Here is a 27,976-nt window from a genome sequence, read left to right as displayed (position 1 = left end):
ACAGGCTTGTTGGTAAAAGCCACACTTGAAGTCTCTGCGTTCTATTAAGTGTCTTTAGCATGGTATTCTTTATAACAGTGGTGTATTTGATGTCTAATTCTCTGGAGGTAGTGTTTTTGCAAAGACAGAGCGTCACAGCTTTATAACCTATGTTCGTGACTCCATAGAGGGAGGTACCGGTTAAGCGACTGCAACATGAACTGTGGTTGAAATAGGTATCTCCAAAGGTTTTACTGCGAGTTAGTCTAATTGTGCTCTGGTACAACTGTTAGGCTGTGCCATTAACAATGGTTCTGGAGCAAAAACGGATCTCGTATTATTGACCTAGAAGCTTAAACTTCCCGTTTTTCATTCGAACTTTTTCTAGAAGTTAAATAGCTCGGTACAATTCTGGACTATCGCATCACCTGGAAATGGAATATTGAAGAACGGACTAAGAAAGGTCTTATTGCACTCTACTCCTGCAAGAATTCCACTGGCCAGCGTTTGGGACTCAGACCACAAGTCATACACTGGTTGCGTGTACCCGTGTTTCTACCCATCTTAATCTATGGTGGCACCATTTGAGAATAAGGCACTCTTCAGGCTGCTTTGAACGTGATCATGGATCTCCAACCTACGAGTGTCAGGAACATGGTATGAGTCCCACTTTGGACGTCTGGGGGCAGTAATCTGGCAGCAGTAATCGCAAAGCGATTATATGCCCACCACTTTCAGGTAATTCTTTTCTAGACGGTCTGGCAATATAGACAGACGGATCCAAGATGAGGAAACGCACTGAAGCCGGCGTCTACTGGAAAAATCCGCTCATCAAATACTCATACAGGCTTACAAGCAGATATTCTTCCTAGCCATAGACCACAAACTCTCGAGCTATCTTTGACTGCAGAAAGGTTCCGTATGATATATAAAATATTGTTAATCATAGTACTATAATGGGAAACGAATTAGTAGATGAACTCGGGTTTGGCTCTAACTCGATCGGGGTTGGCTCTAAGTCGATCAATTTACCAATTGACGAATCTGTTAGGAAACCAAAGATCAGCAAACTTCGTGAGATTTACCTTAAGAAGGTGTGCACTGCACAGCAGATGGCTTTGGAAACCACTAAGTAGGATATCCAAATCAATCAGGCCTGCGATCTCCCAACGTAGGGCCTTTTCCCTCTCTCACACGATATGTTAGGGATGAGGATGACGGTGGGACTAACTACGGTCACTGTAGGGTTAGATCTCTATGTTTTAGATGGGATGACAGTGTTGTTTACTGATTTACAGGTGTCCCTTGCTGCACCCAATAAGACACCAGATATGAGATAGATACTCTTCTCATCATCAACATATTCAAATCCATTCAGGATGAACACAATGGACCTTTAGTCTCCGAATGAAGTGGTCAGTGTTTTTGGTGGCTGCGTATCCTTAAACCAAATCTAGTCTGAACACATGAACCTACACCGTTGGTGTACGCGTTAAGTTTTATCCAACGACTTAGTTAATAGTGGCGCCCAACGTGGTTGTGGCACTCCGTATCCTTCTTGACTTTTAATAGGTTAGCCTTTTTTCTATTCTAAGAAGTCGCGCCCACTAGTCATCTCAGTGGGTCATCGTGTAATATGGCTGTAACCAGGACCACAGCGAACAGCATCGGTACCCATTTCCAAAGGATCTTCGAACAGACCCTAAGCTACAATTAGACACAAATGTTCAACTTTTGTGGAGAAGATCGATATCGGTCATTTTAGAAGTTAATCTAAATTTGGACAAAATATTAGGAGATCCAAAGTTTGGACCAAAGAGATATCGTGCATACCAGTTTAGTGACATTTTTTAAATATTGGGGGAAGTATCGGAAGTGCCAAATTTCGAACCAAATCGGTTGATCAGTTCGAGAGTTATCGTCCTCTCCAGTCAATACATATGGAGCTATAGGGGCTTTTTTACACCATTCGGGATGTTTCCTCAAGAAGTATGGACTTGCCACTGATTAAAATTGTACCGTCGTATAGGAGCAGTTATTACAAGTTGTTACAACTAAAATCAAAGCGATTCGAGAGCAGGTCCTAAACTGAACTATTCCATATCATATTGGAACCTCATCAATCTTATTGGAACCTCATCTAAATCTGATAGAAATTTTACGATGTGCAAAGTATGGACCAAATAGGTTACCCCCTTCAAGAGTTATCGTGCACACAATTTTTCTGAACATTTTCGAACTTTTGTGCTGGAGGTACCGGAAGGAGTGGACCGATATAACCCATCTTCGAACCAAAACTAAGTTTGGACAAAATATTACGAAAGCCAAATTTTGAACCAAATCGTTCGAGAGTTATCGTGCGCTCCAGCCAGCCAGACAGACAGACGGAAATGTCTAATCGATTTGTGCATGGAATTATTGATCGATTCAGCTGAAAATTGGAGGATATCATTTTTTTAGCCATAGGAAGAACGCTATTGCTTTTGGTGGAAATCGGTCCAGATTCAGATATAGCTCCCATATATTTTTCGGCCGATTTCACATATTTGCTGCACCAAACTCGCTATGTATGTCCGAATGCGACGAAATTTGGAACGTGTGAATACATTTGGTCTAGAAATAAATGTGCCGAATTATATCGAAATCGGTTAAGATTTGGCCTATTTCACGAATTTGCTGCATCAAACACGCTATATATGTCCGATTTCGATGAAATTTGGAACGATCAAAAAATAAATGTGATAAATTATATCGAAATCGGTTCAGATTTGAATATAGTTTCCATATATGTATATATTTTCGTCCTATTTCACGAATTTGCTGCATCAAACACGCTATATATGTCCGATTTCGATGAAATTTGGAATGTGTGACTGAATTTGGTCTATGAATGAAATTTGGTATGTAAAACTGAATTCGTTCTAGAAAAAAATGTGCCAAATTATAACAAAATCGGTTCAGATTTGGATATAGCTCCCATTTATATGTTTGGTATTTGATGCACAAATATATGTCATATATCTGTCTAATTTTGATATGATGACGGAATTTGGTCCAGAAGTATGTGTACCAAGTTCTATAGAAATCGGTTCTGATTTAGATATAGCTCAAAAATATGTTTTACATATTTACAGTGGTGAACTCGCCCGACTTTGCTCCTTACCTTACTAATTTTTATTGTGAATAAATTGTATGAAAACCTAAACAAACATTTTGACAGCATGACGAATTTTCGTCCAAAATAAAGTTGTTGTTGTGCGAGTTACGTGACCTGGTAAATAGATCTTGGAGGTCTCCATGCACTATATATCTCAGGGTGCGCCTTAACTATTTTTTTTGCGGATTCTGATGAGAAAGACCGAAAAACAAACAAAAAAATCGCCGGAGGGATTTTCAAATAAATCGCGGTCAAAATTCTAATTTTTAGGGCTTTTTTAGGTTTTCACGATTTTCCTGACAAACCGCAAGCTTTATCGAAATGGTGTTAGAGAAAATGTTGTAGCAGTGAAAATTACCTACAAGATTGACTTTAATGGTATTTTCGCCTTAAGGCCAGAACAGAATCAATCGTCGCTTGCTTCCCCAAATGTCAAATTATAAAGGAATGCCAGAGCCTCTTTGCAAATCCGCCTACAAATGCCAGAGTCTCCTAAAGGAGAAAGGAGGCTCTGGCATTCATTTATAATTTGACATTTGGGAAGCAAACAAAGCAAGCGACGATTGATTCTGTTCTGGCATTTATTGCTGAATCAAATCAAATCTTCATATCAACATTTAAAGATTTATAACATGGTATAAGTAAAGAGGTAGATCCAGATTAAAACGAATTATAGAAACCTAGTTTTTCCTGAATTCCTAAAACGTCAAAATTACTAAACACAAAAGCAACAAGTGGGTTTGTTTACAATACATTTTTTGAGCATTTTATAAAAAACGCGAAAAATAAATGATGTGTCAAAGTTTCTCCACATTATCGAATTGTGGATATGATGAAATTATTGTTTCAACGCAAGGCTGAAGAATTTCTTCCATACAAATGTTCTAAAAACAAATTTAAAAATCATTGATTTCGATTGCTTTTAAAATTGTTTGACATATTTTTCAAACAGCACACACATACACAGATTGTGTATATAATTTTGAAGTTTTAGGAACACTCGAAAGAAAAAATTTAAACTGACAGATAGCTTTAGCTAACCTTTTTAATTGAACCATGGTTTATAGCACTTTTGTTTTATAACACTTATACCTGAAAGGTCTATAACTGAAGAGGGCAGAAAGGTAGCCTTCTTGAAGAATCTATGTTTAGCAATTTAATTAGAAGTACATCTGAAAAGATTTCCGCAATGTGTAAATGTTGCGATAAGTTCTACAAATTCACTAGGTACCTATTAAATTGCTATAGATTGGTTCTTCAGCATAGTTTCGCTGGCAACTTCGATCTAATGTCAACAATCCATTAAAACATTGACTTAGAATTACTTAAAACTTTCTTAAAACTAAACAATGGAGAAGAGGTTCCATATTTTAGAATTTTATTCAAGTTTAATAATTAAAAAAATACTTAATTGCCGGAACTTATTGATGTGAACATTTTTTTCGGAATGTTAACAGCACACTTAAATGTTAAAGCAAATGCCAGGCAAAAAAAAAAAAATAATAAAAACTGTCGATAATTAAAGAGAAATACTTAAAACTGTCAAACTGTTTTTGGAAGTGCTGCGCAGTCGCAACTATCATTAAACTGGCGGTATGAGTCACCTATAGTCAGAGGGAATTATGATCACTTATTATGTGATATGTACATATGTATGTATGAACATTGTACATACATACATAATATGTATGTTGTATTTGCTGTTGCTTTTGTATTACGTAGTGTAATAATGACTGTTTTTTGTGACCATAATTGAAAGTGTTTGCGGTTATAGGTTTGTAATGGGTTTTTCTTAGCTACCTAGCAAAGCTCTGATGGCTGATGGGCTGTGCTTTGTTGTTAGGTAGTCAAATAAATTTTCTTATACTTGACACTAGTATCCCACTTTGAGTACATTCATACCTACTTCTTTTGTTTTATTTTTTCGAAAAGATTTATTTGCGGTATGGTGGTCTATCTTTTGTAGTTAGTAAATTGTATGGGCATAAGCTACTATGCCGGTAACTTAACCTGTTCCTGTAGTTGGTAGTCAGTTCGCCGGTCTGTCTGTCCGTCTGACAGTTGGTGTATTATTTAAACAAATAAATAAATGTTAATAGGTATATTGTAACGGTTTTAATGGGATGTATGACGTATTACACGGCTGATGATTTGGTAATCCAAACACGTTTTGTTTAAAATATGTATGTTGTTTGTTTATGAATAAATAACATAACCTTTAACAGCTGCTTCTTTTTGTTTTGTTTTCCTTCGTCATCGACATTAAATGTACCATAAACAAAAAGCGTTAAAATTTTTTTTGTTTACTGTGAATTGTGATTATTGTTAATTTGTTTAATCATAAAAATCAGTGTTATCACCAGTCGCATGTTGAAACTGAGTTATGGTTATATCTTAAATATGAGGACGAAATAGTTTCTTATCTAATTGTCATGAACGTTTATTTTATTGGGAATCTCATAAAGCTGTAATTGTTTCTTTTAAGGTTATTTTATTAACATGACAATCCGGTAATATCTGGATAATTCCAATTTTTCCCCACCAATATATAAAGGTTGTTGTATAAAATAGTAAAGCAACAACATTGGGAGCATTTTATAACCAGATTTATAACCAAGGAATAGTGGGAAATAAATTCCATAGCTAGAAGTTTTAAAAATTCAAAATTGCTTTATATGGGGGTTATACCAAAACGTAGACCTATGTCGACCATTTTTTGATGAAGACGTTTTTTGACTACTTTGAACCTTTAAATTCCAAATTACAGCATATAGATATTATAGATAGAAAAACAAGTAAAAAAGAATCAGTCGGCTTTGCCGACAGAGGTATACCCTCAGCCTGTGTGTATTGAATCACCTTTTTCCCAAAAAACATACAAGCATATGTGTTTGGACCAAATCGATTGCTTCGTTTATGAGATATTGTGCTTACCATGTTAGCAAATATTTTCGAACTTTTGTTGGGGAGGTACCAGAAGGAGTGGACCTATAAGCATCATCTTCGAATTTCATCTAATATTCGAAGAAATATTACGATATGCAAAGTGTGGTCAAACGGAGTATTCGGTTCGGGAGTTGTCGTGCGCCCTAGCCACACATATGCTGGTCGTAGGGTTTTTTTAACAGTTTTCAGCTCATTTTCTCAAGAAGGATGGACTTACCACTTAAAAAACTTGTACCTTCGTAATAGGGACCTTGCGTGCAACATGTTGCAAGCAAAATCAAAACGATTCTAGTAGAAATATTACGATGTGCAAAGTATGGACCAAATCGGTTACTGCCTTTAAGAGTTATCGTCACACAAATTTTCCGAACATTTTCAAACTTTTGTGGGGGAGGTACCCAAATGAGTGGATCGATAAGGCCCATCTTATTACTTGAATCAACTATGGGCGGAAACGAGAGTTACCGCGCTCTCGATCCACAACACATGGTGCCACAGCGGATTTTTACAGCTTTCAGGTCATTTTCTCAGGAAGTATGGACTTCCCCTGAAAAAACGCACGGTCGTAAAGGGGGCACCCAATATAAGTTGCTATAACAAAAATCGTAGCGATTCGAGAGCAGGTCCTAAACTGAACTATTCCGAAATTTTGTGTGGGAGTTACCCAAAGGAGTGGACCGATAGAGTCCATATTGGAATATCATCTACGTCCGGTAGAAATTTCACGATGTGCAAAGTATGTACCAAATCGGTTACTATCTTTAAGAGTTATCGTCGCACAATTTTTCCGACATTTTCGAACTTTTGTGGGGGAGGTACCTGAATGATGGGACCGATATGGCCCATCTTCGAACACAAACTAAGTTTGTACAAAATAATACGAAGACCAAATCGGTTCATCCGTTCGAGAGTTATCGTGCGCACCAACCAGCCAGACAGACAGACGGACATTGTTAAATCGACTCCAAATTGTCTGAAACGGATTTCGTCCAAACATACTTGGGGTCTAAAACCATTATTTCGATGAGACACATTTTGCCCGTATGAAAGTGTATAAACCCTCGTTAGCATAAATGCTGAGGGTATAATAACTGAAATGGGGTGGTACCGTTATACATATATGAAGTGTTTTGATCACTAGGAACCCAAATACTAAATTACAGCTCATTCGGGCTGAAAATGTAGCTAAAAACGTACCGTTATATGGGGGCTATTAAAAACATGGTCCTATGTCTACAATTTTTGATTGAGAAGTTTTTTGACCACTATGAACCCCAAATGCCGTATTACATTTAATTTGGTCCCCAAATGCAGCTGAAAGCGTCAAAATACATGAACTCGGGCGTTATATTTATATGGGGGCTATACCAAAATCGTGTAACGTGACCATGACATTTATTTCTTGTCATTTAATTTTGTGGCTAATCTACTTCCTTATATGCCCTATCTTAATGTACATATTCTATGAATTCCGCTATTTATGAATTTACCATAGGTTGTTACATACCCTGCTATCTTAAAATATCATTATGTAATAACACTCGATGTGGTGCAATTATTTTTGTTCAGCCTAAATAAAGTGTCTCTCATTCCTTTCTTTTTCTGCCCGAATAATTTATTTCAGTTTTGAAATCCAGAAGTCGTGAAGTGCTGGAGTTACACGAAGTTGACGTGTGGCAGTGTCCGTAGCTCACCTGATACCAACCATAGCCTAAGCAACCTGCGATTCGTTGGCTTTCGCGAATCGCTCGCTTCTTGTGTATACCCTGTGATTTGTTTGATTCTGCAATTCGTTCGCTTCCGCGATTCATTCGCTTCCGAGACTCGTTCGCTTCCCTCTTCCTGCGATCGTCTTCTCGTTTCAGGCTGAATAATCACAAACCCGACTACTACACTAAACTCGACCCGAGTACAACAACCGAGGGTCACCAACGAACACACCAAGCCGACAACAGTAATCCAAGGGTCATCAACATGAACACTAAGGTTATGACTTTTTGACCTTTTTACCTCAAAAATGATTTCTTGTAGCAAGAATGAATGAACTTTTGCCTACCCAGCAAAATGTTCGATGCCAAAGATTCCATTCAATCATGGGTGCAAGTGATCTGGCATGTCATCTTTTTAGCATCTTCATCGATGAATTTTATATGAGCGTGGACCCCAAACGATGCTATTCATTTGTGGATCCAAAGCATGTCATTTACACCAATGCTTTGGCATGTCATTTTCACCAACCCTTTGCAATGACGTTATCATTACGACGAGAGTTTTAACAACGTTGGTTGTGATTTCGATGGATCGATGGAATGCGTTCAAATGCTGATGAAAAGATCGGATCTTTCACGACTTCCTTTTCATTGGTTCAAATGCTGATGAAAAAATCGGATCTTTCGCGACTTCCTTTGCATTGGTTCAAATGCTAATGAAAATTCGTTTGAATTCGTTTGAACTAATGCAAAAGATGCCATGAAATCACGTCATCGCATGGAACCCCTTCCGATTTTCCTTGCGGCAATATTTCTCGTTCTCTTTTAAACTTGCCTCCCGTGTTTATACAGGCAACTCTGTTTCGGCAAGTTTTGTTTTCAAAACATGTCAAAAAATGTCGAAAATGAAAAATATAAACGGAATTGCCTGAAAATTGCCGGTACGAGCTATTTTTTTCATTTCCATTCCCCTAACGTGTCTATCCTACAAACTGAGACTTGCCGCATGTAAACTTGCCTAATGTAAATTGGGACATACCATGAAAAAAATCTCAAGAAATTATTTCTTCTTGCACGAATGAATTAGTCTTGTGCCAGACTCTGAAAATTTTCATGAAAATGTTTTGAGCTTATGAGTAAGAATGCTTTCGTAACCCCAAAAGAACGAACTGTGAGAAATTTAATAGGGTTTTAAAAGATAAACTTCCCAGCATTTCACCCAAAGGCGACACTACAACATGTATTGACAAAGCTGTATCTATTCTGGAGAAATCACTAGACACAGCCTTTAAAGTATCCTGTCCAATGACACGATCGAAAAAACACTGCGTAAAGAGTCACGGAAAGCCTTCAACGCCAGCTACCAAAGCGGATCCTGGCAGTCATACAAGGATAAGCTAAAGGAGTACAAAAAGCCATAGCCAAAGCCAAAAAGCAATCATGGATTGATTTTTGCGGATCGTTAGAACGCACCAAAGATACAGCCAGACTAAGCAAAGTTATGGCAAAAGGGCATTCGAATCCTACAAATATAAAGAGAAACAACGGCACCTGATCAGAAAACTCAGCCGAATCTCTATAGATAAGTTCTTAGAGCACAAACAATTTACCTTAGCTGCTTTCCTAGACATAGAAGGCGCCTTTAACAATGTTAGTACAGCAGCGATGAAACAAGCTCTAGATAACTTCGGCGTGGAACCATTCATCGGTAGTTGGATTACCACCATGTAGAGTTATTAATGCCACACTGGAAAAGATACTTGGGCCACAAGATGTGGTCTGGGAGTGAACCCAGGGAAAACTGAGGTGGTGTTATTCAATACAAAGACCAAATATGCAATACCCGATCTTCCAAGACCGTTGCATATTACGCATGTCGCAAATTGTTTGGAAGCCGTTGGGGCATCAAACCTAAATGGTGTTATGGATGTACACCAACATAATCAGACAAATTCTCACATATGGAGCACTAGTATGGTGGCCAACAGTGGAAAAGAAAACAATACAGAAAAACCATACAGCATACAAAGATCTGCATGCATCGGGGTGACAGGGGCGATACGAACGTGTTCGGCCGAAGCCCTCAATATAATGATGCACATTTTGCCAATTGATCTACACATCAAAGCAACAGCAACATGTAATGCGGTAAGACTCCGAGCTCTAGGAATGTGGAGAGACAGAGCTTACGGACATGCGTGCGTGCTTCAAAAACTTCCGAAAGAAATAGCAACCACTGCTGATTATTGCGTTCCTACAATGAATTTTGATCAGCCTTTTGTAGTAAAATTTCCAAGCAGAAGAGAATGGAATAATGGATCACCATTGACAGCTTACGACTCTAAAGTATACACGGACGGCTCCAAGATGAAATGTGGAGTCGGATCCGGTGTGTTCTCGGAAGAAGCAAACTTATATACATCTACAAAGCTACCTGAGTACTGCAGCGTCATTCAAGCGGAGATACTGGCCATAAAGAAGGCCTGTACTAAAATATTACAGCATCGCACAGCAAACTCAATAGGAATCTTCGTCGACAGTCAAGCGGTTCTCCTTGCACTAAGATCTAACTCGGTCACATCAAAGCTAGTGAAAGATTGTAAAGAAGAACTTGATAAACTAGGGGGTCTGTCAAGAGTAGTTCTCACTTGGATCCCGGGCCATAAGGGACTTGTTGGGAACGAAAAAGCAGACGAGTTAGCTAGAGCAGGATCCGCATCTAACGAACTCCCAAAGGCGTCAGTCGCAATACCAATTGGAGTAGTTGAAGGGGATATCTTCAAACACTATGTGTGTTCGTTTACTCAAAATTTGTACGAATTTTTACTGGATGCTGTTCGTTTACTATACAGTATAATGCAAAAGACCTTAGTCGTTTACAAGAAGTTACTGGTCTTGTACAAATTTGTACAAATTATTAAATAAACGAACACACCTACTATCTATCACTGGCTGAAAGTAGATGGGACAAAACGGTAACATGCCAGATATCAAAATCAACATGGCCTTATTACAACGCCAAACGCACTAAGTTCCTGATCAATCAAACTCGACGGAACCTTGCAAGACTTATTGAAGTGTTAACTGGTCACTGGGCAATTGGTAACCATGCAAAACGCTTAAATCTACCACACGATGACCACTGCCGTATCTGCGGGAATGAAGAAGAGGAGGAAACTGTTGAGCACTTCCTCTGTTCCTGCCCTGCACAAATGCAACGACGATTTATAGCTCTTGGACAACCGTTCGTTCATGATATCGCAGAGATAACAGAAGTAGGTCTGGGAGACCTTCTGCGATTCCTAAATTCATCAGGCTGGTTTTAATTGCCAACACGCAACGACGATATAGCAATCTCTGAACGAGTGGTGTGGTTTTCAAAACGGAATCTCTTAGTTACTAATTGAGGCTATAAAGTAAAGCCATCACGTAAAACAAACCAACCAAACCATTGGTAAGAAGGGAGAAAGGGAGCTCCTTCATCCTTCAAATTTTCATGTCTTATTTTCAGTGTCTGGCACAAGAGTTACTTTTTATTTATTATTTACTATAATAACATTTATTCCATTTAAATATTGAAAAAATCCGGCACAAACCAGGGCTTCGGAGTCGAGGCATTTTTCCTTCGACTCCGACTCCAGACAAGTTTTTTTTTTCACGACTCCGATTACGAGGGTAATTTCCCATACCACTGAAAATGAATAAAACATGCACAATTTTTATCTTTTTCCTATATTTGGATCATATATGCTTATATGATGTTTTCCCTAAGGTATTTTGTCATGCATGTTCCATATTAATTTTGCTATATCTTACATCGAAAATTAGCAACAGAAACAATTGATTTCCTAGATAGAGGGACATGGCATTGAAATTAATATAACATCCTTGTCAATGTGGACGACGTATGAAGGCAATGCCGATAATTTAACAAGCAAGGAGAGTTCACCAAGCATTTCTCTGCATATTTCATCAAAATTGTAACGCTTGTATAAGAGGTTTTGAAGTAGGCAGGCTTTGTTCGGAAATATGAGAATGAAATCTTCTTTGGATTGTTTAATGTAAATGCCAAAACTTGTACATTTATGTAACTGTAATGCGGATAATAAATGTTACATGCCTTAACTGGATCCAATCCAAAAGTTTGTAGTACCTAACATAAGCCCACATGTTTTGAACTTTTGTGTAATTGTACCCGAAAGAATTTAATGGAAAGTTTTTGTTAAAATATTTCAGATTTGTCGTGAACACCAGCCAGCACATAAGCCAGGGTCGACCATCTGTATACTGCGGGCGCCCACTGAGTTGTTTTGCTTTTGCCATTCTCTCTCATTCACAGTGTGCGTGAGCAAAACACGACTGATAAACATCATGTGGTTGTTGTTTTTTCACCTATACATAAACAGTTGCTTCAGTTTGATGGTATTCTGTTGGGCGACGCTGACATAAGCAGACCAGTAGGTCTTTTCATCGAAATTGTTCTGATTTCTTCATTGAAGTCCAGTATGATCTTTATGTTTTATCAACATATTCCAGATTTGTCGTGAACACCAGCCAGCACATAGGCAGACCAGTAGGTCTTTTCATCGAAATTCTTCTGATGTCTTCATTCATTCCACATAGAAGATCTTAGGACTCCTGTAGAAAACATATTGGTCTTAAGTTGATGATCAATAAGATTTATCATAGAAGACAAGGTCGTTCATAGTAGTCCAGTAGACTTGTAAACTTGAAACGGCTTAAAGACAAAACTCATGGTGAATTTTCGTTCAGAATAATCCCCAATATTTCGACGTTATTCCAGGAAAGGAGTACAAATTTGCCGCTAATTTTCCGTCCATAAAGCCATAGAAGATGATATTATTACATCGGTATTTCATATTGGACTTGATACCTAAAGGTTGGATCTCTGAGTTTTTCAGTTTTCTCAAAAATAATAAAAAAAATTCATTCAATTTATGAATAGTGTTCAAAAATTGTTCCAATGTTCACATTTTTGCATTTTATGAACCTAATTCATAAAGCAATAAATACTGGTTTCTTTTTTGAATGAAGCATAACATGGGATATATGTATGTCTATTCTATTTTGCAAAATATGAATCAATTCATTCATTCATCCAAAATAAACCAATTTGGAGGCATTAAAAATACAATTTTAACATTAAAAATGTATGTCAAGAAAGTCCTCCTTGAATTTTAATGATCACTTTTAACTTTAAGTCAACCGGAATGCTATAAATCTGTCCGTAAAATCCAATCAATAACAAAAGAAGACTTATAATAATGGGGGTAAAACTATTTGAATCCAAATTTGTTCGAATTAATACCAAACTCATTAAAGTATTTTGAGAATTTTAGCTAAATTTTTTGACCGAACTAGATTAAATTTGACATTTTGGCACTTGCAGTTTCAAGAGGCACTTGCAGTTTTAAGAGGTCATTAAGCTTCTGCACCAAAAATGGTGGAGATAGATCAACGTTTCGGTATAGCACCCATATAACGGTTCCTCTCTATTTGACGTATTTTAAGGTTTTAGCTACATTTTTGACCTTTGATGTTATCAATGATCAAAAATTTTAGCTGAACTAGCCGTAATTTGGCACTTGTGGTTTTCAGCGGTCATGAAACTTTTCCACAAAAATTCTTAAGCATAGGTCCATGTTTTGGAATAGTCTTCATATAATTGTTCCCTCGATTTTTGATATTTTGCGGATTTTAGTCTTTAACCGAACTAGATGTAACTTAACACTTGAGGTTTCCAGTGGTCACGGAAGTTCTCCACCAAAAATTGTTAACAAAACTCCATGTTTTGGTATACCCCCATATAACGATACCCCGACTTGAGGTATTTTGAGCTACAGTTTTAACCGAACTGGCTGTAATTTGACATTTGAAGTTCTCAGAGGTCCCGAAACTTCTCCACCAAAAATCGTCCATATAGGTCAATATTTTGGTATATCCCCCTGATACGAACAGATTGAAGAAATGTTTACATACATTTTTGACCTAATTTAGGCATTTGGGGTATCCGTGGTCGAAAAATTTTTGCACCTAACAGGAAACTAATTTTTTCCATTTAAGTTCAAAATAAGAATATACTATGGTGGAGGGTATATAACGTTCGGCCGAACTTAATGTTTTTTACTTGTTTAATTTATTTTTCGACTTCTAGTTGCCATAGAACAACTAGTAATGCAGTGCGACATGTCTTACTAAAATAATGGTTGAGTTACCGACTCAATGGTAATTATTTTTCTTTTATATATTTTAAGTTTTCAAAATTAGAGGTTCTCAGTGGTGAATAAACTTCTCCACCAAATTTGTGGACAAAGTTCCAAGTGTTTGTATAGCTCTCATATAACACGGTGCGCCTGAACCAACTTTAAATGGAAGATGCTAACACATGGGAAGGTTTTACGGATTCTGAAAGTACAGTGTTTGGATACAACTGTCAACAACCCTGATTTTGCTTTGAAACGGCAAGTCCTACCGAAATGGGACTAGTGAACATGTTGTACAGAATTTTCACTGCTCCAATATTTTCTTTTGTCCCAATTCGGAAGGGTTTGCGGTTTACAAGAAAAAAACTTAAAACCCTAAAAATGTGAACTTAGACGGCGATTTATTTAAAAATCCCTCTACTGATTTTTTCTTGTTATTGGATTTTTCTCATCTATTAACATTGCTGTTTCAGATATCGCAAACACTTGCCAGGTGTTAGCAATTTTCATTTGAAGATTGTTAAGTCGCTCCCTGCATGACATTGTTTCATAAGGAGGTGATACAGCCAGTACGTTATCCCAATTTGAACTTCTATACCTCAAAAATGGTAAAACCTACGAAAACAGTATAAAGGTCAATCTTATAGAGAATTTTCACAGCAACAACATTTTCTCGATAGGACTTGCGGTTTCCAAGCAAAATCGCGAAACCCTAAAAACCCCTAAAATTTTGTGAACTTTGACTTTTTTATTTAAAAATCGCTCCGGCGATTTTTTTGTTTTTTAATTTTTTCATGTATGCACATTGTAGTTTCAGAATCCGCAAAAACTTCTCAGGTATAAACACCTTCCATTTAAAGTTGGTTCAGGCGCACTGCGATAAGGGTATCACACGATGTCAGGGTTGTTGTCATTTTTATCGAAAGATTGTCGACTATACCGGTATAACGGTACTGCCCAAGATAAGTACTTTTGTAAAAGAACCCAGCAAAATAAATTGGAAGGAGTGCAATGTAGATTAGTTCTTTCACGGCATGTTTTTATGCAGATCAAACGGAGTCGTGAAAAAGGCACTCCATTCCTCACATTTTAACCGCATTTGGATGCAATCCAAAGAATCAAATCCATTTGTCACATTTTAACAACATCCGGAGGTAGTTCAACGGAGTCGTGAAAAAGGCACTCCAATTCCTCACAATTTAACAGCATCCGGATGCAGTGCAAACGGAGTCGTGAAAAAGGCACTCCGTTCACTACATTTTATTAGCAGTTGTTAGAGATCCCTACATGTACATAAATCAGTTTGTACATCCCTACAGGCAGCGGAATACATTTCCAAAAAGAGATAATCGTGTTAACATTTCCAAACATTTGTTAATAAAAACTAAATAATATTTAATTTGTGAACATTTTTCCGGTTACTTACCAGAAGAAAATTTCCCAATGGAGTGCTGTTGGAGTACATGTCGAAATCTTAACTGGTGATGGGAAGACAATATCAAACCCATTTAGCAGATGAAGCAAAAGCACTTAAGCTTGGATTAAATGAAGAGCGGAGGAAACACACATGTTTGCGATTGAATTCAATAGAGAATTTTCATAATTTGTGTTAATTTAATAAAGTTATTAATATTTTTGTTTTACACAAATAATAAATGTATTTTATTTTGTTATTCGAAACATGTGCTCTGGACTGCCTCCTATTCTACCCCAAAGGGTCAGTTAAAATGCAATGCCAAAGGGTCAGTTAAAATTCAATGCCAAAGGATCAGTTAAAATGCAGTGCCAAAGGTTCAGTTAAAATGCAATGCCAAAGGGTCAGTTAAAATGCGGTGCAATGGAGTGCATCTTTCCGGGGTCACTCCCTTGTAAAAATCATGAGTGAAAATGCATAATTTGATGCACTTCCAAATCACTTGTACATATCATTTAACTGCCTCTGTGGAGGCAAACTTTTCGCTGGGAAAGGACCCCAATTACAATTATTCCATTATAATTTAGTATACTTCTTGGTGGAACATTGCATCACATTTTTTCGCTCCCGATTAGTCCTATTTGACTATTTGATGTCGCGCGATTTTTTCATTAACCCTACCGATTCCTTCAGCCGACCTCTTTCTCTTACTATTTTTATGAAAATAAAAAAAAATAATATGTATTTAAGCGTCGGCAGGGGTAATGAAAAAATCGCGCGATTTTTGTATTAACGATTTTTGTATTAATATCGACATCAAATAGTCTTGCTTCCATTTTTTATACAAATCTTTATTTACTAAAGTTTTCACCCTTATCAAAAAATGGTTTCTTATGTATATTAAAAATTTGTTGTTCTCCAGATTTGATCATTTATGATCAGAATACTAGACGAAATTCCACATTGTGAATAATAAGATATAATAATTGTTGTGTTGCTTAAAATGTATATTTAACTTTTAAATTCAACATTCATTCATTCGTCCTTACTGCAGGGAACCAGTAAGACACAGTAACAATCTAAACAAGTAAGAAAAGCGTTAAGTTCGGTCGTGCCGAACTTTTTATACCCTCCACCACAAATTTCAGCCATTTCGGTGGATTAATGTGGCCACAACCTTCAAAATACCGAAATGCGGAAGGTACCGTTCTATGGGGGCTATATGATGGCGTGGACCTATACCTAAAATTTTCTGGGGGAAAGTTTTATACGCCTAAAGAAGACTAAATATCAAATTTCAGCCATCTCGGTGTGATAATGAGGCTAAAACGTTCAAAATATCAAAAATCGGGAGATATTGTATTATGGGGGCTATATCAACACGTGGACCTATATAAACATTTTATGGTAGAAATGTTTCTTAGCCTCTGGAAACACAAAATACAAAGTTACAACCGATTCTTCGGTCAAATGGGTCTAATACATTCAAAATATATTCAAATGACGCGTACTTTATAAGGGGCATTATGAGGGGGCTATACCAAAACGTGGACCTATATAACCCAACTTTGGTAGGAATGTTTTCTGGCCTCTGAAGACACAAAATACCAAATTACAACCAATTCTGTGGTCAAATGGGTCTAATACATTCAAAATATATTAAAATGACGCGTACTTTATATGGGGCCTTATATGGGGGCTATACCAAAACGTGGACCTATATAACCCAACTTTGGTAGGAATATTTTTTGGCCTCTGGAGACACAAAGTACCAAATTACAACCAATTCGGTGGTAAAATGGGCCAAATATCTTAAAAATTCCTTAAAACGACGACGCGTCACGCGTCATTTTGTATGGGGGCTATACGAAAGCGTGGACCTACATAGCCCGCTTTCAATACCAAAAGTCCTACGTAAAAATAACATATTTTCCCAAAATTTCATCAACCTACGTCAATCCGTTCGGACGCTAGAGTGATTTCCACAGACGGACAGACGGACGGACATGGCTATATCGATGTAGAATTGCACGCTGATCAAGAATATATATACTTTGTGGGGTCTACAATGATTATTTCGAGTAGTTACAAACGTAGTGACAAACTTAATATACCCCCATCCTATGGTGGAGGGTATAAAAATATTGGTTTTGGGGTGAAATTGATTTTTTTTGATTTGGGGTAAAAATGCATAATGAAAAATTGTCCCAATTTTGGGGCAATTGTTTTTGATATTGGGCTAATTTTGCATTATTTTGGGGTCAAACTTCATAATGCACGTGTACCCCAAATTTGTGGCAATTTTGAACATCACGTTTGGGGTGATTTTGTTTTGGGGCCACTATTCGCAGAGCCATTAATTTATGGACCTCAGAAGCTTTTGGTAAACGTGTTTAATTTGACGCACTCCATCTTTAGTAATTTCCAATTATTTTTAGTATTTTTCCAAATATTCTTAGCCCTACCCAGCAAAAATTTAGTAGGCACATGTCATTACTTTCTGCATTACCAGGTAATGAGTACTCATTACCCTCCGCATTATCAGACAGTACATATATAACAGTTAACATATAACTAGTTACATCCTTACTTACTACTTACTTACAAAGGAATAAGTACGGTGGCACAGGGCTAGTGTGTCTGACTACAAATCCTAGGTTTGTGTGTTCAAAGCTCACTGTCAGCATGGAAGTTTTTTTTTGACAAAATTACGAAGAAATCTTGATGTACATGGATGTTTTTAAACAACCCTTACTATTTGTACGAGTGGCCTAGTGTGTAGTGTGTTTGGCAAGAAATCAGAAGTTCATGTGTTCGACACCGGCTGGGACCGGAATAAAAGAAAAAGAAGAAATAAAAACAAAAAATAATTGGAGTGTTGAATTTGAATATAATTTCACCACAATTGTTCTAAAAATAGAACATATGCTTTTTAGCTTTTTTTTGACTACTGGTAAGTGGTTAAATATGTACTTAAAAAACAAATTTAAGGAAGTACTTCCTCCCTATGACATCCCCATGTAAAAATAATGACTTTTACGGTCAATTAGTAAGTAGTTACAACTGCAAAAATTTATTGAATAAAGTCATTATTTGGTAATGACTTTTTTTGCTGGGTACTAATACAATTTGAATTGTCCACACAATTTAAAGTATTTTATACTCTACAAAATATTTGGATCGGTAATTTATAAAATTAAAAAAATTGTATCTGGCACAAAACACAATTATTTTAACACTTTTCAATTAAAGTCTACCACCATTAAAAAAAAAATTATCAATTTGTTAAAATAGCAAATTTAAATTACCAAATATAGAAATTTTCACAAAGAAAATAATTGTTTTTATTGTCATAATGTAATAATAATTTTTCTCTTCCACATCACAACAAATAATTTGACATACATAATTATTAACGAATTTTTCATTTAGGTTCATAGTAAACACATAAACACAATGAGGCGTTGAAATTCTCACGTTTATTTTATTAAATGCAGGTTTAGGTTTTTGTTTTGTTTCGATGTCAACAAAATTTTTCAAAGATGATTGTTTGAAGTTTATAGAAATTCGAATTTGCAAAATTTTACATGCCATCACATATTCCAGCGAAGATGATAGATGATGATGACGATTTGTTATTAACAATATAAAATGGTTGTGGTGTTCTTAGATCCATGATCTATCCATGATTAACAACAACATACCTACTTAATTTAAATGCCGGCTTGGTCTGCAGATTATGTTATTTGTTTGTGTGTATATGGTCGCTGGTGTATTTATTGTATTGTTTGTTGTTGTTCATAAACAATATTGAAATCACAAGAAGTTCGTGGTGTTTTTAACTTTTTTCTTTGTAAAGAAAAAAACTTCAAAAAAATAAAACAAAAAAGTTTTCAACCACAATCAAGGTTCACCAAATGGGGTATAAATCGATGGTAAAGACGAATCCGGTTGAAACCACTTTTGGTTGGTGGGATTGTATGTTGGTGTTTTTTTTTTCTTTTTTTAATTAAGCCAAAAAGTTAACAAAAGGTTTTAGACCTCAAAATAACATAAAGTACATAACGTAATGTTTTCTGCAACTTATTCCTTTCTTCTTTTTAGGTTAATTAATTTTAAGTTTTGCTTAAATTTTTAAAACAATTGATTTTATAACAGCTTTGAACATTTATTTGTTTACTTTTTCCTTCTTGCTCCAATTACATCAAATATCATTGATTTTTTGTGAACAATTAATTATGAAAAAATATTTTGTGTAACATTTTCCTTGTTCTATTAAGAATTTAATTAATTATTTTTCAAATTTGAAAGTTGATTTCCGTTTGTTTCCGTTTCATTTTCTTCCGTATCACTTGCTTTTATTTCGCGTTTTCTTTCACTGGTTCTCTTGTTTTAGTTTCATATATTTTTACTGTTTTTTTTGTTGTTTCTTACTTTGTTTGTTGTTAAAGCGACCGACGACGATTGCAGGTACGAGTTCAAATCGTAACTAAGCTCCAATTGTGAATACCACCTACCTTTATTATAGTTGTGGCCCAACGTTTTCGTAGTTAAAGTGTTGTGTAGATATGTGTGAGTATCCCCAACGTCACCATCATCATCATAGACAAGAAACCCTGAAATGAGAACAAGTAACCTGCGGAATAGATATGTACCATTAACTGTGGATACATTTTGTGGGTGTGTGTGTGTTCTCGTATAGCTGGAGAGCCCTCTAGTTTGTCGTTGTTTAGACGAGATTCTTCTATGTTCTTTTATCTATGATTGCAAATACGGTTTGAAATTTAAATAGATCGTCGCACAGTGGTCACTGATCTGCCGACAATAAAATAATAACTACCAAATATAAGGTCTGTACGACTATGGAGTAAACGAAATATCCAGTAAAAATTTTTTCAAATTTTGAGTAAACGAAGACACCTATAACACTGTGCAACAAAATGGAGGTTGAGGTCTGAGGAACGGAAAATTCCTCTTGGTTCACTTGGTTTTGGTTCTTAGTTCACTGTTGGTTTTGCTTATTTTTGAGATGGCATGTCTTCAGTCAAATCGAATGAGGATTATTTTCGTAGGGCACTTCGACCTTCTAACTGGCTTCCTTCAATGTCCTTTTCGTCCTTTATTTTAAGAGCCGCTATAAAAGTACCACAAGATGACGTTTTTCAGCTTCGAAATGTTCTGCAAAAATGTCGTTCAGAAAATTGTTGACTGAAGACATGTCATCTCAAACATAAGCTTAACCAACAGTGAACTAAGATATAACGCTAATTTCAGATGCCTTACAGGGTCTTCAGCAGAAATTTCATCACGCCATAACGCGGAAGTTCGACTCACGGTCCTTCGGGGTTCTTAATATACTCACCAAGGGCTTTCATCTCCAAAAGGAATTATCTCTTCCCCAAAATTTGTGTTCACAGTGTAATTGAAATATGTAACACCGCGAAATATTCGTCGTAGACCCCCAATGTTATATACCATTTTTCATATCTCGACGAGATAAAGCGATATAGCGATGTGTGTCCGTTCGTTCGTCCGTGTGCCCATCTGTCTATTATAAATTGTAATCAAACTCCAGGCCACAATTATGAACCGATAGTCACGAAATTTGGTATGGAGGACGGTTTCTCATCAGAATAGATCGCTATTGTTATTGGTGATGATCGTGAAATATTTAGGGGGTAATTTTAAATAAGGTGTGAGCTTATGACTGAAAAGAAGCTTGCAATTTTACATGATGATTAGATTTTTAGCGGGTGAAATGGACCGAAACTTTTGTGTGATATTTGGAAAAAAGTTTAATATACACATATCTTATATCTTTATTCCTGGTAGACACATTCCGCCCACGTGAGTTATTTTTATTTTTGATCTCTCGACCTTTCCATAGATGCCAATTATGTTGATGTACGTGCTCAGGTAACAGAGTTACAGCCTAGTATATACAGAAATTCCACAGTTTTTTATTGTTGTGATTTTCTTCCATAGAACTACATTTACTTTCCATGTAACAAAATATAGCAATCATGATAGAAAAGTTTTCAAATCATGAAAAAAGGATTCCCACGTTTTTAAGTTGTTACAAATGAAGTTTTTATGATACCTTTGGTAAAAAGTAATGTAATAGTACCTCGAAATATTGGTCTTTTTCATTGATCGATTCGATAAAAACCACTGAAAACTATTTCTAAAATTCTTTTAATATTTGTTTATACCCTCAACATTTAGGCCAACGAGATTATCGAAATAATGATTTTAGACCCCAAGTATGTTTGGACGAAATCCATTTCAGACAATTTGGAGTCGATTTACCCATATCCGTCCGTCTGTCTGACTGGCTGGTGCGCACGATAACTCTCAAAGAATCAACCTATTGGTTCAAATTTTAGGTTTCGTAAATTTTGTCCAAACTTAGTTTAAGTCCGAAGATGGACCGTATCGGTCTACCCCTTTCGTTAATTACCCCCCACAAGATTATCCCCACGATAGTTCCAGAAGGGAGAAGCGTATTATTTTTTAATAAAGACTTGAATTACGTCCGAATATGGACTACATCGGAATATGGACTACCTCCAACACAAATTTTAAGGACACGTTCCCGAGTGTTTCTATTTTTTGCATTTTGTTTATCTTTGTGCCCTTTGTGACGACGGTAAAATTTTTTTGGGGGTCAAAGTCCGTTCTTCTTGAGAAATTGGCCTATAATTTAAAACACCATAGAGACTTTATAAGTATTGAGTTTACTTATTTTTTTGTGTCCGAGGCTGAGGGTATATCAAGCTTTTTGTAGAAAATTAACTTATGTTGAAACTGAGGTATGGGGTATTGTAACTCGCGATCAGTTTTACTATACCATAACTTTTGACCGCATTTCGGCAAAATAAACTGTTTTAGCCCGATTCACCGAGGGGTTTCTTAAAATAATAATTTGAGCGGAAGCTGTGGTCGTACTAATGTAAAAAAATCGGAAAAAATCATTGAAATAAACGAGTTTCATTATGTTATTTTCCAATTAGTGGTTTTACAACACAATGTAGAGCTTAATGCTCAAAGGAGAAGTTAAAGAGCACACTTCAGAGTTGAAGTTTCTAGTGTATGATTTTTTAATATATCCACTGTATCTACCTCAAACGGATGCTGACATTTTGAAACCTGAAAAATGGGGTTTTTTTGAATTTTTGCTCTAATCGGGACGCGCAGCTGGATTTCCCTAAAAGCTTATTATTGGATTGTAGTACTCGCGATTTCGCATTTTTTAATGTATAACATGAGGGTGTAGCCCTCACAGGATCACAGTAATCTGTGCCTAAACACGAAATTTTTGTGCGTAAATTTTTCTCAAAAACCTATTTTTTTGGTTTAAAATTTACAAACGTCATTCGATTTCCGTGGAAATCCGCGTAAATTTAGTTTTTTTACGTTCTGAATCTAACAAGCCACGACGCGTAAAAATCCACCCACTAGATCGGCGGATATGATACCCCTCAAATTTCGAAAATTTGCAAAAAATTATTTTGAAAATATCGCATATTAAATCGCGTTTTGGATGTGTCAGTTCGACTTAAATAAATAGATCGATACGCGTGTTTAAACTGCGCGAAAACAGATATTTAAAAACTCTCGTAAATCCAGAGATATAATCGATTTTTTCTAAAAATTGAGTGCGATGCTACATCCACGGTTCTTGATGGATCGCATTGATACGGCATAGAAGGATGTACTTTTTAATGGTGATTATTGAAATCGGATGCGCATAAAATGTAAATGAACTTCGCGGAAATTATGACCATTTTACTGTATTTTTCACCCTTAAATGCAGCAGATGCTACATCGTGGCCGCCAAATAGAATTTGACAAACTGTACATCAAATAAAAGGGATTGATTCGCTGTGTTGGAAAATCGGGTGCGCATCATGTCATTTTCATAATTACGCGGTTTATGTGCGTCTCAAATGTTGTAATATTCAATATAACATTATTTTAACGTTATGCCACAATTGGAATTCCTTGTGATTTAATACAAGGTTCTAATAATATTATCCAATAGGAAAACTATAAGCGAAAAATTTGTTACAACGGAATATCATCATTATTGCGTGAAATTTTGACGAAAATGCCGAAGAACTCAAACATTTTTTCTCCAACTTTTCCTATAAAAACATAAAAAAATAAAATTAGAATAATATGATTTTAATTTTTTCGTAATATTTTCTTCGTATTTTTGCAAATAACATGAATACTATAGCTCCAACCTTCACAACTTAGGTTTCATTTTATTCCTCAAAATGTCTGGATGCTGTTATAATTTTTTTATATATTTATCGTAACTATGAGCGCTATTGTTTCAAAAATATGTTTGTAAATACGTGAAATTATTTAACAAATTTGATTTTTCGCGAATCCATTGAAACTTCGCGATTATTTTTTGCATCATCGCAAAGGTTACGAATTCAGTTAACGATAATAGGATATAACAGCTAAATATATTAAGCCGCGATTTTTTTAGAATTTTTTCTAATTATTATAATTAAAACGGTCATATCTTTTGCGCGCAACGATCAAAGTTAGTAACGAAAACAGATTTGGAATGCTGATTTTTTTCTTAATCTATGTACCAAAAATCATTGATGTAGCATCAAAAATTTTTTTTGATTTTTTTGAAATGGAAAAGACAATTTTAGATATTTTTCCTGATATCTCCGTCGGCACAGCTGACTGATACTTTCTAACTTGTTTAAATAATATGTGGCGAAAAAGCTCCGATTAGTCATTAAGAAATACGGAAAATACGAGGGCGGTTCGGAAACTTCTTAGCCTATCAATGAAAGAGAATAGTTAGTTTTTCAAAAATATTTTTATTTTTCAATATAATCTCCTGAAACTTTAATACACTTAGTCCAACGCTTTTCTAGCAATTCTATCCCTTGATTAAAATAGTTTTCCTCAAGGTCTTCAAAATAGTGGTTTACAACTGTAATTGCATCTTCATTTGAGGTAAAACGCTTGGCAGCAAGGAATTTTTTTAGATTTAGGTACAAGTAAAAATCACTGGGGCCTAAATCAGGAGAATAAGGTGGGTGGTCAAGCAACTCGTACTTTAATTCGTTGATTTTAGCCATTGTTAAAACACTCTTGTGCGCTGGTGCGTTGTCTTGATGAAAAATTATTTTTTTGTGTTATAAGCCAGGACGTTTTTCTCGAATGTGTACATTTAATTGATCCAAAAGGTTGCAATAGTACTCTCAATTTATTGTTTTACCCTTTTGCAGATAGTCAATCAATAAAATACCTTTGAAGTCCCAAAAAAACCGTTGCCATAACCTTACCAGCCGATTGAATTGTTTTTGCCTTCTTTGGGTCACTTCCTCCAGCTTCAGTACATTGTTTGGATTGTTCTTTTGTCTCTGGAGTATAGTGGTGGATCCATGTCTCATTAACAGTTATGAAACGACGCTTAAAATCCATTTTATTTCGCTTAAAACGATCCAAACAAGCTTGACAAATGTTCATTCTTATGCGTTTTTGATCGACTGTTAACAAATGCGGCACTCATGTTGCAGAAAGCTTTTTCATCTGTAGTTCTTCATGCAAAATTAAATGGACTCGATCATTTGAGATACCCATGATATTAGCAATTTCACGCACTTTTATTCGTCGATCATTTAATACCATATCATGCACTTTGGCTACAATTTCTGTTGTTGTTGCTGTTTTTGGACGTCCACTACGTGGTTCATCTTCAATGCTTGTACGACCACGTTTAAATTCAGCAACCCAATTTTTTACTGTTGCATATGAAGAAGCACTTTCACCTAACACATTCACCATATCATTATGAATTCCTTGTCCCGATAAATCTTTTTTATGTAAATATTTAATGACAGCAAGCATTTCTAATTTTTCCATTGTAAAAAAATTGCGGATGCGTCTTTTTTGAACACCTGTTTCTATATGAAGGAGTTGCCAGATCGAAACAAAATTTAACATGTGTTCATAACAGAGATGGAAGTTTCCAAAACACTTAACTTTTTTCTGTTTATACCGCGCTTTTTGTGCTAGGCTAAGAAGTTTCCGAACTGCCCTCGTAATACCTTACATTTCCAGTAATGACGGAAATAATGATGTATGACCGGACGGCTAAAATATGTCGCAATCATATAAAATAAATTCCTTAGAAATAGTAAAGTAGGTTGTCGTAGCTGCTAGAGTTGTGTCGTTCATGAACGAACCGGCTCCAAGGAACGATTCCGTGAATAGAACGAACGGATCCGTATTCAGCACATTCGTTTATGTCGTTCATTTAGATCCCTGATGGCCAAAACATTGCTTCTTTGCAAAATTAGCAGCAGAATCATTTTAGTTTTACACACAAAATCTACTTACACATGCTGCGTTAGCGCAAGCATCACGAATTTGCACACACAGAACAATCAATTCACTTAGCTTATATCGTTCAATAGGCCATCATATCGTTCAGTTGATCATATCGTTCATCTCGTTATTTTAGCTTCTCTGGTTCTTTTTGCTTCTTTCGTTCATATTCAAAATCACCACCACCACGTTCAGAAAACCACCACAATTTTTTGCACACAAACAAACTTCCACAAGCTGCGTTAACGCAAGCTTCACAAAATGACACACACAAAACAATCAATGTAGAGAAGAGGAACCATGAACGATATTCAAAAGAATATGTTTCATTTAATTAAAAAGAGCCAACGAACGAAGTGAAAGACCCGGATCTTTTTGGTGAGCGGAATGAAAAAGATCGATCCGCTCAATGAACGAGAATGCCCAACACTACTAGCTGCTCAAACAACAGAGATATCGCAATAGTCGGTAATGCATCCCATTTTCCGATTTGTTTGTAATCTCGCTACAGGTCGCAATTTCGATCGGATCGTCACGAATTTTTTGGGAGTTGATGCGGGTCCCTCAGAGGAAGATAGTCGGATAATATTCAGGAGTCGGAATAACCAGAAAGCTTATGTGGAGAAAAGTCAACGTTTTTTTCTTATGCGAATATATCCGCTTCTGGTAGGAGTATTCCAAAAGGAATTCCAGTCAATGGAAGAAGAAAAGATCTCGTTTATATCAATGCAAAGTATGTTGGCGTAAGTGAGCAAACCGAGATATTGCAAAATTCAGTAATACATATATCCAATTTTTCCATTTTTTGTAATCACGCTACAAATTGGAATTTTGATCGGATAGTGACGAAATTTTGGGGGTAGATGGGGCCCCACAGAGGAAGAAGCTTATTGATTTTGGTGATAGTCGGATAATATTTAGGGATCGGAATGGGGAAAAACTCATTTGGAGACAAATTCAAAGTTTTACTCTTTGTGAATACAAAGACATAAATACAACTAAGACTAGACAAAATGCATGCAACAAAAAATGTTTACGAAACTTTGTATAGAAACATTACCCTTAACAGGTTGCAGTTTATTCAAAATCGCAACCAAGGAGGAACATTTCATGTAATGGTATCAGAAACGAAATTTATGCATTCAAGGATCTATTCAAGAATAATTCTATGTCAATTGGATCGGTAAATTCGGTTAAATACGTAAAAATGTATAAAAGAAAAAAATGTTATATCACCATATCGTAATATAACATTATCGTAATTTTGATCGGATGGTGACGAAATTTTCGTTGCTTATGGGGGTCCCAGAGAGAACGAGGCATATTATGTTTGGTGGTAGTCGGATTATATTCCCTAAAAGAAATGTTTACCAGTAAAAAGCTTATGCACAGTGATAGTGGTGTAGGGTATCACAGGGTCGGCCCTGCCCGACTATAACCCTCTCTTACTTGTTATGTATGTTGATGATAATATGCCGAATTAGCTTATGGTTTGGCATGGCCCGGACGTAACTCCCGCAGATAACTCCTACATTTTTCTGGGACTTATGTCCGCCAATGAACTAACTGGGGAATTATGTCCGCTATATGTGCATCGATTGGGCCCTATATAGCTATATCGAAATCTTATTCGATTTTCACAATTTTTGTAGGATTCGTTTTTTAGGCACAACAATGAACTGGTAAAAAAATCTTCGTCTATTGGACCATCATAAATGCTGCTTTTAGAGAATTTTCGTGAAAATTCACATGTGGCCACATACAAATTACTATGGAAACAAAGATCCCTCTGGTGGCACGGGTTAACCGATCGTCATAAAATTTTATATATAAGGTTTATGGATCAAATGGAAACAATTTAGGGTTAGGTGTTTCAAAAAACAAATTTGTCGTTGTTTGGGCCGCCGCATTGTCCAATTAAAATAGCTCCCATAGCACGGTATTTCCAGATATTGTTTTTTTTTTTTTTTTTTTGGTATTTCTAAAGTTGTAGCCACATTATCCAACCGATATGGCTGAAATTAGCTTTTAATGTAATTTATGGTGGAGGGTATAAAACGTATAAACGACCTTATTGTAGTAAATTTACATATGTTGAAACTGAGGTATGGGGTATTGTAACTCGCAAAAAATTGTACTATATCATAAGTTTTGAACGCATTTCTGTAAAATAAACTGT

The 27,976-nt window shown here is 36.1% G+C and overlaps 1 protein-coding gene across 4 annotated transcripts in view; it reads right to left on the bottom strand.

Annotated features, from left to right (window-relative positions):
* Positions 1–19,953, bottom strand: part of LOC141405459 (sodium-dependent nutrient amino acid transporter 1-like) — a 71,194-nt gene extending 51,241 nt beyond the window's left edge. Inside the window, exon 1 of one of the 4 annotated variants that reach the window (XM_073989799.1) lies at positions 19,134–19,953. The gene's annotated coding sequence lies outside the window, so the exon portion shown is untranslated. The remainder of the gene's footprint in view (positions 1–19,133) is intronic. The other 3 variants (XM_073989801.1, XM_073989800.1, XM_073989802.1) reach the window with 3 other exon arrangements.
* Between the last annotated feature and the right edge of the window lie 8,023 nt (positions 19,954–27,976).

This window comes from Musca autumnalis, unplaced genomic scaffold, assembly GCF_047663935.1.
Source record: "Musca autumnalis isolate F117 unplaced genomic scaffold, ASM4766393v1 scaffold_5, whole genome shotgun sequence".
NCBI classification, from domain to species: Eukaryota; Metazoa; Arthropoda; class Insecta; order Diptera; family Muscidae; genus Musca; species Musca autumnalis.
Note: the sequence above shows the minus strand (reverse complement) of the source record. Positions and strands in the feature narration are given on the sequence as shown.